Source organism: Phacochoerus africanus, chromosome 8 (genome assembly GCF_016906955.1).
Source record: "Phacochoerus africanus isolate WHEZ1 chromosome 8, ROS_Pafr_v1, whole genome shotgun sequence".
Taxonomy (NCBI): Eukaryota; Metazoa; Chordata; class Mammalia; order Artiodactyla; family Suidae; genus Phacochoerus; species Phacochoerus africanus.
The window spans coordinates 4,972,309-4,988,477 of record NC_062551.1 but is presented as its reverse complement, the minus strand read 5'-3'; the positions used below and the strand labels follow the sequence as shown (position 1 = coordinate 4,988,477).

The following is a 16,169-nucleotide window of genomic DNA, read 5'->3' as shown; positions in this document are numbered from 1 at the left end:
TTTAAATTTAGAAAACTAAAAAATAAGCAAAATGGAAAATTACTTATAATGCTACAAATGAAAATTTTATGGATCAAATGACCACATTTAAGGAAAAAGAATGTGCATATTGAAAAAAAGAGAATATTAATAATGAAACATTCATTTAGGTGATTATGGAACTGTAGCTAACGTTTTTTGTAGATTTCTGTTATTTTAATATTATATTCATCATAAGATAACATTAGTAAAATCACTTATAAAGAGCCAGTTGAAAATTCATTCTTAGCTAAGGAGAGGAGCAAAGGGCTGGCTGGCAAGGTCATTTTAAAGGGAGGTATGAGTCAAAGTCTAATGGCTTCCTTGGAGTTGCCACCAGGGGTGGAGGGGATTGTTGATACAGATGCTGAACAGCCATGAGGAATGTTTTCTGAACATTATCGTCTGTCTTCCATCCAACCCATAGCTCTGCCTACTTGTTCCTACTGGCCTGTGAAGAGGTTCACATACTCAAAATGAGCATTTTGGGGGTGTTCAGCTCAGCACTATTCATGATAATTTGTAATAGGTTAAATACTTTCAATTAAAACATAAGACAGGGAAGCTCTCAGTTGAGAAATATCATCAAATCGAGTGGACTGTAAAATCAGTCTCTGTAGAGCTCCATTGCTGGAATTTTATGGAGTTGCCATCACGCTGACCTTGTGCCGAGTTTTATGATTCTCATATTGGACACTTTCTTAAATATTTGGATGGCATTTCAAGCTGAGTGTCTGAAGTCACTTTGTCATCCTCGGATGAGGGCCTCAGAGTAGAGGCAGCATTGAGCTTTGTGTCCTAGCACAACTGTGGCTGTCCCCTCAAGGGCCCTGATGCTCTGTGACCCCCGTGCGCTGTCAGATACACTTTCTTTGTCAACCTACTTCTACGCCTCAGCACCTGCCTTCACTTCACCCTTTCCTCCTGCCAACTTCACAGTTGTCTCTTTTAATCTGACCGTGGTCTTGGCTAGACACAGAGAGCCAGAGAGTGAACAAAAGGCCCTGTGTCTTCCCAAATGGACCAGAAGCTCTCTGTTCATACATAATCCCCTGCTGTCTCCTCAGCACCACACAGGATGCCTGGCGGCCAGCAGGGCTTCGCAATTACTGAGCGATCATCTGCAGGAATATCCAGGCCGGCTGGAATGCAGGCAGCCCTCCTCCTTTCTCCTTTGCAGAAAGGGCTGTGTCCTGTTGAGTCTGGTATACAGAAGGAGCCAAGCACGTGCCAGCACCCCAGGAGATGGGATTCCAGCAGCACCCAGGAAAGAGCCAACAGCCTCGCCTGCATCTGAGCAATGTGGCTGGTTAGTTCCCAGTCCTCCTGCCACCAGCTCTTTCTAACACACACCCATGGTGACAGAGCTCTCAAAGGGAAGCTGACTGCCATTGCCCATCTGCAAGAGAAGCAGGCATGGCTTAAAGGATCCCCATTATCCTTTTCCTTGGCTTGGCTCCCATTACCATCCTGAGGTTGGCTCTCGTTCAGGGAAGGGTGAGCGAAAGACTCACCCTGCCCCAGCTGTCACTCGTGCTGGCAGAGCAGCAGGTGACCACAGTGGTGTCATGCTGAAGAAGGACAGGCATGGGACGTCCCCACTCTGTGCGATGTCCCACCGCATGCCCATGTTTATTGCTCTTAAACACACTCAGAAAAACTGGCTCCAGTCCTGCTTCGCCCCTCACAGCTGAGCTGCAGATAAACCCTGATTCCCAAGGCAAACCTTTTCCCAGGCCATCCCCCAGGGACAAGATCAGAGGCTCCCCCACCCTTCACCTCCTCCCTCCTGGATGGCAGGTGCCTGCCTAAAGCCGTCAGACAGAATGTCAGGCTCTTTGCTTGGTATTTCTAGATAAAGTTGGCAGGCTTCTCACATTCATAACAACTCATGTGCATCAAGAAAAACGCCCCAACGTGGGGAGGTGGAAGGTGGGCACTCTGTTTCCTCAGCTGTGGAAGCTGTGAGGATTCATGTGTCATGTTACCAGTTTACAAAGAAAAGTAGCATACTTATTTATTTTTATCAAGGTAAAATTCATATAACATAAAATTAACCACTTTAAAATGAGCAATCCAGTGACATTTAGCATATCAGCAATGTTGTTCATCCACTACCTCTACCTCATTCCAAAATATTTCCATCACCCCAAAAGAAAGCCCAGTTTTCTGGGGGTCACTTGCTCCCCCACCTCGCCCAGCTCCTTGTAAGCATTCATCTCCTTTTCCATCTCTGTGGATGTGCCTGTATTATACAGTTCATATCAGTGGAATCAAATCAAAACACGTAGTTTTTTGTGGCTGGCTTACTTCACTGAGCACAATGTCTTCAAGATTCATCCCTGTTGTAGCATGAATCAGTACTCCATTCCTTTTTATGGCTGAGTAATATTCCACTGTGTGGATATACCACATTTTCCATATCCATTCATCCACTGTTCAGGCTGTTTCTACCTTTTGACTACTGTGACTAGCATTGCTAGGAGCATGTGTATGCATATGGTCGAACTTATTCGAACATGAATCAACAAATATACATGTACCCCCAACTGGCTCATCAGAACCGCTATTTTATCAATAGTGATTGAACATTTCCTCTTCACACAAATTTACTAAAGCACAAATGTCAGTGTGAAAGATGATATTGTAGGGCAATATGAAAGAACTAGCAGTCTCAGGCGGATACAGATATAGTTAAGTGAATCACATCTGCAGAATCCCTTTTGCCATCTAAGATGCAGTCCTAGGTCCCAGGGATTAGGACCTGGATATTGCTGTAGTCGTTATTCAGTTCATCAGAAACCCTGAAGCCTGTAGGTCCATTAGGATTGACTGGGAGACCAGAGAGAACGGAGTATCAAGGAAAAAGCACAGCACACACAAAGTCCTCACATCAAGAAGGAGGCTGGCACCTGTGGGAGAAAGAGAGGGTGAGGCCGGAAAGAGCCACCAAGGTCTTTGTCAGCCAATGTGAGCACACCGGTCAGTGTCCAAAGGACAGGGAGAAGCCACTGAAGAATCTCAGGAAAGGGAGTGACCGGTCTGGTTGGATTTCAGGTCATTCTAACCACACAGCAGATGGGTGAGGTAGAGAAAAGGAATAGCAGATGCAGGAAGAAAAGTTTGGAAGCTGTTTCAGTAGCTCTGGTGAGAAGTGGCCAAGGTGGAGATGAGTGAGTGACAGCAAGGACCAAAAGCAGTGGGCAGACTAAAAGGTATTAGGGATCCGTGGCTTGTGTTAGGCCAGCTTTGCTACCTCATCTGTTCATTTATTTATTCTTTCATTCATTCTTCAAATATCATTGAGCCCTTAGCATGTGGTATTGTGTGTGGTGCTAGGAATATAATGCTGAACTGCCTGCAAAATTCTGGGCAAGTTAATTAACATCTAGGCCTCCGTTTTCCCATTCATTCAATGGAGATATGGTAGTGTCATCTCTATAAGTGCTGTGATGATTAAATAAGATAGTGGGGAGTTCCTGTCGTGGCTCAGTGGTTAACGAATCCTACTAGGAACCATGAGGTTGCGGGTTCGGTCCCTGCCCTTGCTCAGTGGGTTAAGGATCCGACATTGCCGTGAGCTGTCGTGTAGGTTGCAGACACAGCTCAGATCCCAAGTTACTATGGCTGTGGTGTAGGCCGAGGGCTACAGCTCCGATTAGACCCCTAGTCTGGGAACCTCCATATGCCAAGGGAGCAGCCCTAGAAAAGGCAAAAAGACAAAAAAAAAAAAAAAAGATAATGCAAGCGAAGAGTTAGGGGCAGTGCTTAGCACAGAAGAACTGTTTAGAGCAGCTAAAAATAGAAATAACTATTCAAGCTCTGGCTCACCTCTCCTTAGTGAAAGGAATTCACCCAGGGAAGCATTTGCATAAACAGCCATGAATAGCCATGGATCTCTTGGCAGTATCAAGAATCAAGAAAATCCTAGACTGGGAGTTCCTGTTGTGGCCCAGCAGAAACGAATCCGACAAGTACACACGAGGATGCAGGTTCGATCCCTGGATGGGGATCCAGTGTTGCCATGAGCCATGGTGTAGGTTGCCAACACAGCTAGGATCCTGTGTTGCTGTGGTGTAGGCCAGCAGCTGTAGCTCTGATTCAACCCCAAGCCTGGGAACTTCCATATGCAGCAGGTGTATCCCTAAAAAGCAAAAAACAAACAAACAAACAAACAAAAAACCCTAGACCATGAAGGAGAAGAATATAAATATAAATATATATATCAGAGTCACTTTGCTACACAGCAGAAATTAGCACCCCATTGTAAATCAGCTATACTTATTTAAAAATTTTTATAATAGAAGTCCATTCCATAAATATGTATTGGGTATATGCTATGTGCCAAAACTATGCCAGTTGCTATGCAGGAAAAAAATGAGCAAAAACTAAACATGTGTTGTTTTCATGTAGCTTACAATCTAGCGGGAGAGACCCAACACTAGTCAAATAAAGATATCAACCAAGATAACACATGTTAAGAGGGAGATGATCGTGTTTCCCAGAGAGGCAAGGGTGGAAGTCATGGAAGACCTTGTGGAAATGATACTGGGGGTGAATCAAGAGGATGTGGTGGTGTTAACTGAGCAAAACGGAGTAGAAATAACATTCCAAGAAAAAAGAGTATGAGCAAAGGGCCATGTAGAGTCCGGAAGACTGAAATCAGGCTCATGGGATGGAGCATGGGGAGGAACCGGAGCCTGGAGGCACATGAGCCTGGCAAGCTCAGCAAGGACTAGGCTCTGAGGGGACTTGTGGGTCATGCGCTGTCTTTATTACAATGAAAGAGAAAACCCTGTGAATAATTTAAGTGGTGGGAGCCACATTCTGAGATGCGTTTTGGAAATAGTACTCTGGTTTGAGCTTTAAGAGGAGATAGAGGTAAGAAAAACCCCAACTCAGAAACTATTGCATGGCCCCAAACAAAAGACATGTGCTAGCCTGATGCTAGAGACACAGAGGAAGGTGCAACTCTGAGGGCTGTTTAGGAGAGAAATGAGCAGCATGGTGTTAGATCGACTCTGACAGGTGAAGAAGAGACAGGTGGCAAGATGACACCAGCCATTCTTGATGGGATGGGGAGGTGGGGATTGGAGGTAACTCATATCATGGTAAACTCATGATCTATTTAGACAGAGGCTTGGCTTGTTTGCTGAGAAAAAAAAGGGGTATTGAGGAAAAATGGATTTAAGGACATGGAAACATTTTGGAATGGCAGCTGTGGGGATTCGAGTAATGAGAATGACTTGCGGAAGCAATGACTTAATTGAAACCAAATTGAAACATCGAAAAACCATAGATTTAGAGCAGGCGTTTTGTCTGATGTGTCTCAAAAGGCCCAGCAGTATGCTTTATCTGCATAGCAGGTGCATGGCGTTTGTTGAGTAAGTAGACAAAACCAAACAGTAATTTCACATTACTTTATCAAGCCTCCTGGAACAATAAATTGGCTCATCTTTGCCAGTCAATTTGTCCTGCTATGTATCTTTCAGTAGTGATACCTGTGTAGCACTTTAGGCTGCAAACCAAAAGGTAACATAAACTTCATTGGGTTTGAGTAATTTATTTGAATCATTTCCTTATCAGTGATACAGGAATATATGATGTGTTGGAAGCCAAATTTAGTAGATAAACAAATGTTTAATTCTTAGGATTTGAAATTTCAGTGAGACAGAAAGAAAAGGGAAGGAAACCATTTTTCACACTCTGCCTAACCTGAGTAAGGTTCAAGATATTTCTATAGGACTTTTCGGAACCTGTGTAATTCTGAGGCAAAAGCTCCTTGAACATTATTAATTCTGGGGAGAAAATTAGTTGTGAAATATATCACCTGATATAGTGGCATTTGTGGGGCAAAAAATAAGTCTATAGTAGCGTGATTACTTTGAATTTTTATAATGTCAAACTTTAGCCCCGCAGAAGGGATTGTACTGCAAAATTACATCTTGGGAATATTTGATCAGGCCATTATACTATTCTTTCCATGTTTTCTACCATATTTCTAAAATAATATTATTTTATACTATAACTATATTCAAGATTGTGCCTATTTCTCGATTGCCTTCCTAGGAATTTAATTTCGTTGTCTAAATGGGGGAAGTCTGTTTTCTTTCCCAGTTATGGCCCAAATAATAAATGTTGATGTTACTGTGCTATAAAAACATGTCCTCTATAAATTGCTTTGCTTGTCATTAAGATGTTTCCTAAACAAGTTGAATACACACTATGTTTTTGTCAGACACTTGCAGCAATCTTAAACTACCTGCTGTGTCTGTGCATATTCAGAAGGCCGTAATGGAAGTGTGCCAAGTGGTTCAGGAGAAAATCATTTATAAAAATTAGGAGGGGACTGGGGAAGCTTTGGCTCTTGTTGCCTGGATTGTGCACAAATGCGTCTGTTTCTGGGTAACTTTAGGTTATTTCTTTCCAGATTTATTTTGGTTCACACAGTTTCCCAGGCGTTAGTCATCAGTGTCGCCCAAAGCATTTCCATGCTACTCATCTCCATAGACAATCAATCAGAATCTTGAAACTGAAATGACCAGTTAAGAGAGACCAGCAATCTGTTGACCTAGTGGAGGGAAAAAATGGTGTTTCAACTGAAAGGACTTTTATGAGATTTCACCCAGGCAATTGAGTCCAGATTTATACTTGAACTATGGAGTGAAACTTGTGAGAATAAAGAAAGAATGCACGCCTCAGATAATAGGATGGTCTTATGGATGGATTGCAGAAAATGCAGTGGATCCTTAGAGGGACCATGTGTAGTTTGGTGGATTGGTGTCCGTTTAGCACTATCATAGGATTATTTTAGCTCTGGTTTGGATTTAGGTACAGAAAGAAAGGTGCAGTTATCACATCAGCAGATGAGGTGCCTTTAGAAAGGATGTTGTCCAATTGTAACATACACTGTGCTTTCAAAGACATATTAAGCTAGAATGCCCCATGTGCAAATATTTTCAGGTCAGATGCCTGGAACTGGAACTACTGGTTGAAGGGTATATAGAATTTTTTAAATCATATTAAATGATGACTAGTTGTCCATCACAAATACCATAGCAGCTTAACATTTGCACTAACAGTGCACACACAGGAACCCGTATAAACAGTTCTCTATGCTGAGGACTTTTCAGGACCTTTATTATGCCAAGATACATTGTAAACCTTCAAGAGAGGCGTCTGGTATATAATGTGTTTACCAAACCATGTTTTTCAAAAACTAATGCTAACACCTTGAGGATCTTTTATCCTTAATCTGCCTTTGAGAAATGATAGTCTAGGTGAAGGTGAAAGGCTTGGAACTCTGTAAGAAGGAAGAAGCTGAAGAATTGAAAAAGAAGAAATCTAACAGGGGAGAGGATGTGGAGACAGGTTGAGAGCCATTTTTTAAAGGTTCATAAAGAGTCGTAGTAATAATCCCAGCTGTTATTTTCAGAGCACTTTCTCCATATCACATATTCATTTTGTCCTTACTGGTGCTCCATGCCAGGAAGGTATTGTAATTATTCCCATTTTATATATGATGAAATTTCTATGTAGAGAAGTGAAGTCTTTGTCCAAGGTCATGCAAATAGACAAAAATTGATTTTTCTTTGTGAGCCCGAGACAGATGGGGTACACAGAAAAACGTTTTGAGCTCAATGTTTTAAAGAGGGTTCAGGCAGTAAAAACTGGACATCAATGTTAGGAATATCAAAGGGAGAGCTTTTGGGTGACCAGGGCATCGTTCATACAGTTCTCTAATATTTCACCCATTCTTCTTCTCTCTTTCTGCAATTCATTCTTTGACCTTAGATAACAATTCTCTTGGCTCTTAGTCTTTCTGATATTCAGAATTCTTATCCTGGACAAGATGTACTTAAAAAATATTTTGTGGGTGTTCTCGTCGTGGCGCAGTGGTTAACGAGTCCGACTAGGAACCATGAGGTTGTGGGTTCGATCCCTGCCCTTGCTCAGTGGGTTAATGATCCGGCGTTGCCATGAGCTGTGGTGTAGGTTGCAGACTCGGCTCGGATCCTGCGTTGCTGTGGCTCTGGTGTAGGCCGTCAGCTATAGCTCCGGTTAGACCCCTAGCCTGGGAACCTCCATATGCTGCGGGAGTGGCTCAAGAAATGGCAAAAAGCAAAAAAAAAAAAAAGAATAAAGACTCCCAAACCTTAATATTTAAAAAAAAAAAAAACAATTTGTGGGGAGTTCCCACTGTGGCTCAGCGATAACAAGCCCGACTAGGATCCGTGAGGATGCAGGTTCGGTTCCTGGCCTTACTCAGTGGGTTGAAGATTCATTGAGCTGTGGCGTAGGTCACAGATGCAGCTTGGATCTGGCGTGGCTGTGGCTGTGGCATAGGCTGGCAGCTGTAGCTCCTATTCGACCCCTACCCTGGGAACTTCCATATGCCGAGGGCATGGCCATAAAAAGAAAAAAAAATGTGTTACTGTCAAAGTATAACACCAATTTGTTCCATAAAGGTGGCTCTGGAGACCACTGTGAAGAGATGCAGATACCAGCTTGGCTTCCTCTGGACATCTCCTGGCTGAAGGCTTTATTCTCACCCTTGCTTATTCCCCAATATGCCAGTCTTATCTCAGACTCTAAGCCCAGCCATTCTGTCTAGCCTCTGGCCCATATTAGTGTCCAGTGACCAAGGATGATAAGAGTAAGTCCAGGTACATCTGCCTGTAGAATATTAGGAAGGTCCTTTAGACATTTTTTCCATGTCTTTATTGTGGTAAAATATACATAATATAAAATGAACTGTCAAATATTTTAAGAGCGCAGCTCGGTTGTGTTACATACATTGATAATATTCTTACACCGTCTCCACCATCTATCCCCATAATTCTTTTCGCCTTCTCCCTCCAGCCCCTGGCAACCATGTTGCTTCCTGCCTCTATGATTTTGATTAAGTGCTTCATATATGTGGAATCATATTGTATGTGTCTTTTTGTGACTGGTTTATTTCACTACGTATCATATCCTCAAGGTTTTTTTTATGTTACATATTCTGCATATTGCAGAATTCTCTTCCTTTTTAAGGCTGAAGAATATTCCATTATATATATCACATTTTGCTTATCTATTCATCCGTCAATGGAACTTAAGTCACTCCCATTATTCTATTGTAAATACTCTTTTGGGTTCCCAGAAGTGGAATTGCTGGATCACATGGTAATCCTATTTTTATTTTTTTGAGGAACCACCAAAATTTTTTTCACAGCAGCTGTACCAACAGTGCACAAGATTTCAGTTTCTCCCAGCACCTGTTTTTGTTTGTCTTTCTGATGGTAACCATCATGAGGGGTGTAAGGTGGTAATCTCGTGCTAGCTTTGATTTGAGTTTCCCTAATGATTGGTGATACTGAGCATCTCTTGATGTGCTTTTTGGCCATTTGTATATCTTCTATGGGGAAATGTCTGTTCAAGTCCCTTAGAAATGTTTTAACATGTCATACTATTGAAGCATTGAAGACCAAGGTGGGTTACCATAATTGTTCTTGTAAGGAACACAATAACCAGAGAAGCTACAAACATTTGATTATCTTTTTAATTTTGACCAAACATTCATTGTATATTCTTCGTACTTCACCCTCTTACTCCTCCCTCCCTTTGTTTTTGGCTGCATCCGTGGCATATGGAAGTTCCCGGGCCAGGAATGCCACAGCTGTGGCAATGCGAGGTCCTTAACCTACCGCACACAGCTGGGGATCAAACCCATGCCACTGCAGAGAGGACACCAGATCCTTAACCTACTGCACCAAAGTAGGAACTCCCTCCTCCCTCCCTTCATCCAACTAACCTGACTCATCGTTCAAGACATGTGGTAGAGACATTGGGTTCAGCAAATACCTCTTCCTCTGGCGATAGAGTTAGACTTAGTTTCCCACTCTCCCTTGCAGTTGGGCAGGGTGGTGTATCAGAGACAGCGGAATTTGGTAGAAATCATTAGACCTCTCCTAGGCCTCCTCACCCGCTTTCCTCATCCACCTGCTGAACTGAGAGCACCCCAGGGACTGAAAGGAGGACATAGCCCAAGAAGGAAGAACCTGGATACCAGAATCCCCCATGACCTCAAGCATGCTGGAAGAAATTAGTTTTGTTGAGCTGTTGAAAAACTGTGGCTTATCTATAACAGCAGTTAGCATTGCTCTGCCTGACTAAGTCTCAGCTCTTTGTGAACAGGTATTTTCCAGGTTCAGTTAGGTCCTTTCCTAGGGGAATGCAGAAACCCAGAATGGAATGCAGGCCCCTTGATACGCAGGCCATGCCTTTCTCAGCTGTCATGTATTCCATTCCCCAGCACAGTGGCCGGCATTGGGAATATTAGCCGTTATTACTGTCAACTTTAGCATTAGTACTACATGACCCTTTCTCCTTAAAGTGTAGGCCATGGACCAGCATGGTATCAATCCAGAGCATGTTAGAAATGCAGAGTCTCGGGCCCCATCCTGGCTCTACAGAATCAGAATCTGCATTGTCACTAAGCCCCCTCTTCTCCAACCCCAGTGATGCCATTCCTGCTGAGCTGTGTGTGCTCATATTCCAGAGACACTGCTTTAGACCAGCCAACCTTAGCGCAATTACACATTAGGATTAGCCTATCAGAATTCCTATCAGAATCTCAAAGATACTGTTTTTGTTTGTGTTTTAAGGCTACCCAGCTGAACCTAACCTGCAGCCAGGATTGAGAACCCCGCTCTCCATCAATAGGTCTCGCACTCCAGCCTGCATCCACATCCCCAGGAGGCCTTGTTAAGACTCAGCTGGATCTCCATACCCACACCCCCAGTGTCTGATTCCAGAGGTCTGGGGTGGGGACCAAGAGTATACATTTCCACCAAGTTCTCAGTTGCATTAGTTTCCTAGGGCTGCCCTAACAAACTACCAAAAACTAAGTGGCTTTAAACAACAGAAGTTTATTCTCTCTTACATTTCCGGAGGCTACAAGTCTGAAATGAAGCTGTCATCAGGGTTGTACACTCTCTGATGAGTCTGGGGAGATGCCTTCCTTGCGCCCTCCACCATGTGGTTAGGGTGAGGGTGAGGGTCTCCTCTTCTGCTGGTTGCCTGCCATCCCTGGTGTCCTTCACTTGTGGCTGCATCTCCCCTGTCCTTTGTCTTCACACAGCATTTTCCCTGTGTGTCTTCCCTTAGTCTTCCCTTTATAAATATTTGCCTCTGTGCCCTATTTTCCCCCGTACGTAGGGATACCAATTGCATTGGGTCAGAACCCCCACTACTGACCTAGTTTATCTTGCTTCCCTCCAAAAAGACCTTGTTCCCAAATAAAGTCACATTCTGAAGTGCTGGGGATGGAGACTTCAGCGTATCTTTGGGGAGGATACAGTTCATGCCACAACACCAAAGGATACTGATGCTTCAGATCCAAGGACACCCCTTTGACAACCACTGCTGTACTGTAAGCTCCAAGAGCAAGCAGCAACAATTTCCTTTTCTCTCGGTGTGTTCCACCCAGAGCCAGCTTGTGGCCCAGCACATAGTAGGTTTTCAATAGCTATAAGAAAAATCCATTAGTATTCTTTACATGAGGCAGTTTGGCCTGCACGAAAGGCTTCAGCCTTTCTCTGATGCTGTTAGAGGCTTTAATACGTGACGTTTCATATAGCAGGCACTCCATAAATGTCGGGTGAGTGAACATAGCTGTCACTCCTCATTAGAAATGTGAAAGAGAACCTTACTGGGTGTTCATGCTTTCATTCCACCTTTTGGAGCCAAATGACAGAAAGCTTATTAAATGGCATGGCTCTTTTAACAGGGAATTAACAATCTACAAAACCTCGTGTATTGGTAGCAGGAGTTTGATGAGCTAACTAGATATGGTATTTTGTTGATTGCCCCGCCTTGGCTTCCCAGTGAGAATTCACCTCTGTTTAGCAAGTGCTAAGAACTATTAGACTAAGGGTAAATCTCCATCTTTGCATCCTAGGAACCTCTTGTTTGGTCTTCAGCTTCATAAAGCACTGTTAGTTTTCATCTACGTCAGTGGTTCTTAACTGGGGAGGGGGTGGTGTTGTGCCCCCTCCCCCCCAGGTAATAATAAGCAATGTCTGGAGACGTTTTTGGTTGTCACAGTTTGGGAGGGGCCCTACTAGCATTTAGTGTGTATAGGCCAGGGATTTTGCTCAGCATCCTACAATGCATGGGACAGCCGCCATTACAAAGAATTATTTGGTACCAAAAGTCAAGAGAACCAAGGTAGAAGAACCTTCCCTCAAGCAAAAACAAGGTGGACATGAAGTTGCCTCAATGGACAAGACCTCGATTTCAAATCCACCTCACCAGTGACGTTGGTGTGGCCAATGACGGGAGAGCATAGCTTTGTCCTTTAGAGTCTGGTTGTTTGCAGTGCTGTTGGATCTCTCACAGATTAAAACAGAGACCTTTCGGTCACTCTTGCAGTATGGAAAATTAACTGCATTGAGTGATTTCTAGGTGTCAGGCTCTGTGCAAAGTGTTTGGTTCAGGACCTCTCATTGAAAGTGAGAGCATGCCTCTACTCACAATGTCTCTGAAATAGGAGCTATATGATCCCACATTCCAGATGAGGAAGCCCCAGCTATGAGGCTGAATGGTTAACCCAGTTACCACGTGGTGTTGAGTGGTGAACTCCTAGAGCCCAGTCTATAGGACTCCTGGACTCCTGTGTCTGTATTTTTGATCCCTGTTACAGTCTGTGTTTGAACCTAGGTTAAAATCCCTGCTCTGCTACTTAGTGGTTGCAAGGTCTTGGGCAATGGGTTTAATCCTTCACTGTCTTAGTTTCTTCATCTGCAAAATGAGAGTAAATAATAGTTCAAAGGATTTCTACTAGGATTAAATGATATAATATACCTTTGACAGTGCCTGTCCACAGTATAGTAGTCCTTCTCCCCTTTACCAGCCATAGCACTTATATATATTAAGAAAGAGAAATTTATCAGTATGATCTGTAATTCTTAGTTGATGGGCCTTTGTTTAAACTAGGAGTCTCCATTTACTGGAAAGATACTTAATGATGAAGCTTTTATTCTGTTCACCTCCCTCAGGGAGTGCTTAAAAATACCTCACAAACTCACTGTTAGAAACCCTTGTTCTCTACCCAATCGGGACTTAATTAGTCTTTCGGCTTCTTAGCCCTTCTTCTAAGTTGTTCAGTGTTAAATCCCAGATGACCCTGGTTGGGAAAATGTGGAAACCTTCCAAGCACAGTTCAACATGCTCGGTGCCCAAGAAGACTTTATAGTGCGAGTTGGGGGATTTTAAAGGATTTCTGATGTCAACAAAGGAGAAAAAATAGTGCTAAATTAGGTGCTTACAAATTATATTCCTCTCTCCTAGGAAAGATTCATTAATTTTCTCAGTAACCAGGCTCATTCTTTTGGGCCACCAGAGGAAGATTTGTGAATTCAATATCTGACCCCACCTTCCTTGTGCTTAAAAAGTCTCATTATCTGCAAACATCCTTAGGAGGAAAAGTCTACTTTCTGGGTGAGGCCTTCATGCCTGGGCACAACCTGCCCAAGCTTCCTGTCCACACATCCCTCCTGCCATCCTTTAGAATCTACCATCCCTCTTCCTGCCACTTCCAAATATATAAATATTTATATCTAGTGATCCCCTCCTCAGCCACCCACCCTTTGGCTGTCAGGATAACTACTACTTCAAGACCCAGCTCAAATATCACCCCCTTCTTCAGGTTTCTTCAACCTCCCAAGGGAGAACTGACTGGCTTTCCTTGAGACTATTCATCCATCCACCCATCCATCCACTCATTCACTCAACGTCAACCACCTGCCAGATGCTGTTTTAGGCACTAGAGTGTGGAGGGGAGCCAGAAGGTGTAGAGCGTACTTTCTAGCTGGGGACTCAATATAATGTAAAACATAAACTAACATTTAATTCAGAAGATGATAAGTGCTATGGGGGATTTAATATTGAGACAGTATGGCTGGCAGAGGAGAGTGTGCTCTTGGAGGTGAGGTTTGGGCTGAAACCTGAACAATGAGAAGGAACCCTTGACTTATGCCCCCCAAATAGCACTTGGTACATCCAGGCAGAGATTTGTGTATCTTTCCCTCTTAAGAGGTTGTGAGCTCCTTGAGGACAAGGCTCTTGTCTTCCTTGTCTTAGTAGCCCCAGAATCTTGGAATCCTCAGCACCTGGCATATTATCTGCAGGTAGCAAGTAGCCATAGGTGATTGCTCAACTGACTTGGTTTAACTTAAAGCTTTAGTTCCACTTCTACCAGCCACTGAATTTTTTTAATCAAATTTTTTTTTCCCACTGTACAGCAAGGGGGTCAAGTTATCCTTACATGTATACATTACAATTACATTTTTTCCCCACCCTTTGTTCTGTTGTAACATGAGTGTCTGGACATAGTTCTCAATAATCAAATAATTTTTGAAAAAACTATTTTTCCTTATTTCTCTGGGTTAAAACTTTTGGAAAACAAACTTTTGGAAATCCATTTAGGGAATGTGATGTTTTTGCCAATTAACATCTTAGAATTGGTGTCATTTCTACACATCAATGACATCTGTGTTAACTATGTTTTATGCTATGCCTTCCAGTCTTTGCTCAAAGAAATCCAACTCCTACTTCCTGGGTAGTTAAGTCTGGGAAGAAACAGTGGTGTGGAGGAGAAGCTGTGATGGCTTCTCTTCCCATGGCCTCAGAGAACACACCAGCCATCAGCATACGACCCCTTTATCCGTCCTCACAGGCCTTGATTGATGTACATCTGTGCTGCTAGACCAAAGGCACCATGACATCCTGACAAAGTCTGTCTTGTCTAAAATCTTCAGTGTCAGTTGCATCTGGCACATAGTAGGCACTCAGAAAAGACTTGTGAAGAAATGCCTGAAGGCACAACAGGGAATTGAAGGAATACTTCTAGTCCTGAAATGCCTTGGTTCCCAGTTCAAGGATCACCACTGGCTTGAAATTTGATCTATCAGGCCATCTCCTTTTAATTTCCATTCCTTTGATGAAGGTTTATATGTCAGGCAATGTGCTCACAGTGCCAGGGACATGATGGTTTGTGACAGTCTCTGTGATTCGTGGTGCTTAGAGTCTAGTAGGAGAGGAAGACTTTAACCAAATGAGGGCACAGGTAAATGTGGAATTGTGAACTGTAATAAGAGCTAAGAAGGAAAGGCATACATTGCTGGGAGCCTCGACGCAGGGGTATCTAGGAGGTTTGTGACCCAGGACGAGTGATTTTGGAACCTTGACCCACAAGGCTGAAATAAGTGGAGGAGAAAGAAGGACGTTTAGTTGAAGGGCGCATGGGGCATAGAGGACCTTTCACGGGGCATCAGGAGCTGATGGGAGGATAAGGATGACGTGAAACAAGCAAAGGAAGCAGGCCACAGCTAGGTTCTTTTGAGCCCTGTTAGGAATCTTCTTCTATATCCTCAGAGCATAGGAAAGCTTCCAAGGTTTTGTTTGGGGATCCTGGAATCATTACCTAGGTTGCCATTGGGATAGTAGGTTGGAGGAGGCAGGAGTGGCGTGAGAAGATTGGCTGCAGCAGGTGTCCAGGTGGGAGGTAACGTCACTTAAACCTAGGGTTGAAGATGCAGTGTGGGGAGAAAGAGGCAGATGCAGAAGATAAACTCAGCAGCACTTGGTGGTTTACTCTCCACCAGGGGTCCTAGACCAGGCACAGTTATACGCCCCCCCCCCCCACACACATATACACCCCGGGATATCTGGCAATGTCTGGGGATTTGGGTGGTCAAAATTAGTGGGGCACAGAGGTTTCATTGTGGAAGGGTGTGCTCTTGGCATCTAATAGAGTAAGACACTAGATATCCTACAATGCAGGGGACAGCCCCCTCCCCACCAACAAATATCCATATGGCCTCAAATGCCAATGGTGCTGAGGTTGAGAAACCCTGCTTTAGATGTAAGATGCAATGTCAGAGATGACCCTCAGGTCTTATCTTGCTAACAGGGTGAAAGGTCATGCCATTTTCAGAGAACTTGAGACCCAGTTCTTTTATAGTGGGAATTGGGGAAGAGTGAGGTTTTGAGGCATTTTGAAGGCATCCCAGCATGGAGATGGCTTATTTTCTGTCCAAATTTGCACTAGTCCTAGGAAATTCTCTACCCTCTTGGTGCCATTTCCAAGTCACACTACTCTGGAT

At 43.5% G+C, this 16,169-nt stretch overlaps 1 protein-coding gene across 2 annotated transcripts in view; it reads left to right on the top strand.

The window, feature by feature from the left end:
• CDH13 (cadherin 13) overlaps positions 1-16,169 on the top strand; it is a 1,025,127-nt gene that overhangs the window by 807,191 nt on the left and 201,767 nt on the right. The gene's annotated exons all lie outside the window — the stretch shown is intronic.